This window comes from Phodopus roborovskii, unplaced genomic scaffold (assembly GCF_943737965.1).
Source record: "Phodopus roborovskii unplaced genomic scaffold, PHOROB, whole genome shotgun sequence".
Lineage (NCBI taxonomy): Eukaryota > Metazoa > Chordata > Mammalia > Rodentia > Cricetidae > Phodopus > Phodopus roborovskii.
The window spans coordinates 7,703-11,553 of NW_026126763.1; positions in this window are offsets into that span (position 1 = coordinate 7,703).

Consider the following 3,851-nt stretch of genomic DNA (forward strand, 5'->3'; position numbering starts at 1 on the left):
AGTGTTAAAAGTTGAGGTGGGAGATATCAGTGTTTTTTTTTATCATTGTTTTTCTCTTGTTTTTGTTAGCATTTTTTTTTTTCATTTCACAGAAAGGGCATTTTTGACTCCATGTATGTCTGCATACTATTTTCACTCACTGTTCTTGAAGGGCAGAATAGGACATCAGATCCCTTGAAATGGAGTTAAGATGGGTGGTGAGCCACCACAGAGTTTCTGGGAATCAAAACCAGGTCCTTCAAAAGAGCAGCGAATGCTTTTAATAGTGTATGCCTTTTCAGTCCTACCAGGTTTTCAAGGCACATTCTGTCCATATAGCCCACGCAGGCTTTGAAAATGCCATGCTCCTGCCTGAATCTGCAAAATGCTGGGGAACACGTGGGCCATCAATCCCTGGCCCGTGATCTGTATGATTTCACAGAAGGTTACAGGTCAACAATGAGTGGTGATGCTAGGTCTAAGTATACTTAATAAATATCACAACGCACAAGAGCTCAAGTCTTGTTCTAATGAAACCTAGAAACTCCTTGTGGATCCACGGGTAGATGTCAATTTCCACAACTTACCACGGGGTCGTGTTTGGTGGCACTCTTCCCGGACTCCAATGTTGAGTACACTGGCTCACCTAGAAGTTAAACCAGGAAAATTCATGAGTTCTCCCTTTATTTTCAGGAGGTTTCCCAATCCAAATACCACTGACATGTCCCATTCCCCTTGTCGGGATAGAATACAGGGCGACAGGAATACGATAGCAATGCTCATCACGGTGACAAAAGCAGCCTCAGACTTGGGAGAATTTCGATAGAACACATATGGTTTTGAAGTGTGCTGGTGACATGTACAGCTGGCTCTTAGGCAATCTTGCTTACTTATTAGCCTTAAAGAACAACTAGAGATTCAGCATTCACATCCTGTCTGCATGGTATGCCAACCTTTCCTTCAGGACTGGACGGGCACTGTTATGGTCGAGAACCCTTACAAGTGACTCAACAAACATATAATGAAAAGTTCAATTTCTTAATATTATGTTTTGTTTATGTCCATTGCATTTATAACTACAACAGAAACACACCTTTCCTGATTCAGTGTATAATGAGTGACAGTAGCAGGCAACCTGACAGGTTAAATCTACTAAATATAAATGATGGAATGAGATAATTTATTAAGAACAAGAAAACAAATTATTTTACAGGTAGTCGTTTAAATATCCACTGGCGTCGGCCGGCTTCATATCGTTGTAGGAAACAGGATGGATGTAAATGGACTGTAATCTATGAGATGATACCCATGGAACTCAGGAGAGTTGGTATTATGGCCAGATAATGGAATGCATTACTATGGCATCAAAACTAACCTTACACATACACACACACATTAGCTGACACACCTATATCGTTCACAGCATGAATGGTGTGGTCAAATGGCTCCAGTGGTCAAGGGAACAGTCCACTCTTCCTTAGGACCCGAGCTTGGTTCACAGAAACTACACAGCAGCTGACAGCCATCTGTATCTGCAATTCCAGTTTCTCTGAAGGCTTCTTATGTCCTTCACATGTGTCACACATGAGCGTGATACACAGAAATAAGATGGAAGCATTGCCACAATCATGGGATAGCTGCCAAGGAGGGCTGTTAACAGGGCGTACTTACAGCCCAAAAGAGAAAAGTGCCTTGCACCGAAGCTCTATGTAGATGCTGGGACCAAAGCCCAAGTCCTCAGTTCTGCTGGAGGAGCCAGTATTAACCAGTCACCTACCATTTTTTTCCAGCCACAGACCCTGCCCTCTGGAAGCACAGAATAAAACGTACTCATTATGGAACCATGTTGATGGGACACTGCCAAATAAGACTTTACTTCAATTAAATTTTGATGGGCTATACCTGCAGGTACCTATACGTTTGTCTGGAACCACATGTTTCTACACATTCCTGGACTAATGAAATCGATAATAGTTGTTAAGATATCCCCAATACTGAGAATGCAGGCATAACAACAACGATTATGTTAGACATAATAATCCAATTAAAAGATACTATCCATATGGAGATCAAAGGGAAATACCTTACTCATAAAGTTAGTAATCATATCACACGTCCTTTCCAAAAACTAATCTGAAATTCTAATCGCATTAGGCTTCCAACTGAGCAACAGCAGCAGTACAGAAGGAACAGCAGTCGCCTAAACAGCCAATGAGAAGAACCGACTGCCTTGGAAAGTGACAAGTCTCCTTGTGTATCAGGAGGTGCCTGCAGGTGCATTTTGCACGTTCGGGAGCTGGTTGTTGGGAAGGGAGAAACGAGTCTGGTGGGAGCTCATATATACTTTCATGATTTGTGAATGGGGCCAGGATCTTTGGGGAAGTGAAGATGGAATGTGACACGGCACCCCCACGTTTCTCAGGATCCAAGAAGCTGAACCCGTTTACGTTTCACTTATGCAACCAAAGCTCCAGACCATATTTTTGATGTTCCCAACTCAACACCACAATACATGATCAAAGGAATAAATCTTGAGTGGAAATATGTACTTGTAAAGTACATAGCATTAATAAGAGATAACATAACTAACACTTTAAGGTGTATTTGTCCTATCTAAAGAGCTATATGAGATCTCAGTTCATTGGCGTCTTACTGTAATAGAGCTTTCAATGGGGTAAACTTTCAGAATTCACATTCCTATCATGAGACCAACCTGTCATCCTCAACGTGAAATTCCCTGTAATGTCAGAGAAAGGACTTGCACCCCAATAAAGGCATATCATTTACCTAAGAGTATAATAATAGAGGCCATGACAGAGAGGAGACACCTAGGAGCACTGATTGTTTCTTCTTCTTCATGTTATAGACACATGGACACATGATCCTCAGCAACAAAATATTAAATGTATTTTAGATTTTAAATATGATTGGGCAGGATCAATGACTTTGGGGGAAAACTTTGAAGTAATTGACTCCGGAATTTTCAGCCAAAATATTGAGTCATTACAGGCTATATTGGCCTCGGTATATTCTTATCAATGAAGACACAGAAATTTAATCTGAAAACGATTTGCAGCTGGGCATGTGTGGCCTCAGGAATCTACTCCCCGCACCCAGGAATCAAATATATGTGGATATCTATGGGGTTAGGGAAATTGGGGGAAAGGCTCACCATATAGGGTGGGGAGAAAAAAAAAGGAAAACAGACAATAAAAACAGACACAACTTGGAAATTTACAATTCTTCTGGCCTGTCAGGACACAATTCATTTTCAAAATTCCATAATGTGTATTAAGGTGATGCCTAGACATCATAGACATTTGGACTGTAAACTGAGAGCCCTCATGACCCTTTCCTTATCAAGTTGGTTCTGGGAACTGTTTCTAACAGAATCAAGAAACAAACTTTAAGTTAAGCACAGATCAACATTCAAAAATACTCAGACTTTTAAAACAAAACCTACCTGGCATTGGAGGAAACGGTGGTCCCACAAAGTCCCCTGGTGGGACATACCATCCAGAACCTCCACAGACGTTTCCTTGAGGAGGAGGTGGTGGGATCTGGCCTCTTGGATCAACTATAAAGGCAGGGCCCTCAGGTCCTCTAAGCTCAGAACCAAGTGGAGGAGTCAATTCATGTCCAGCTGCATCATGTGCATCATGGCCAGAGGTGGGCAAACGTGTCTCCTGGAACAGAGTGACAATATGCTGTCAGTGAGGTAGTTTGCTTCACTATTCCTTTACCGGGATTGTCAGGCACAGAAGAAAGCATTCCATGACATTCCAGCAAGCCATGTAACAGCCCCAGTTTGCCACATGTGTACAGGTGCCGCCTACTCGCTATCCTAACTAGGGTTACTAGTTCAGCACAAT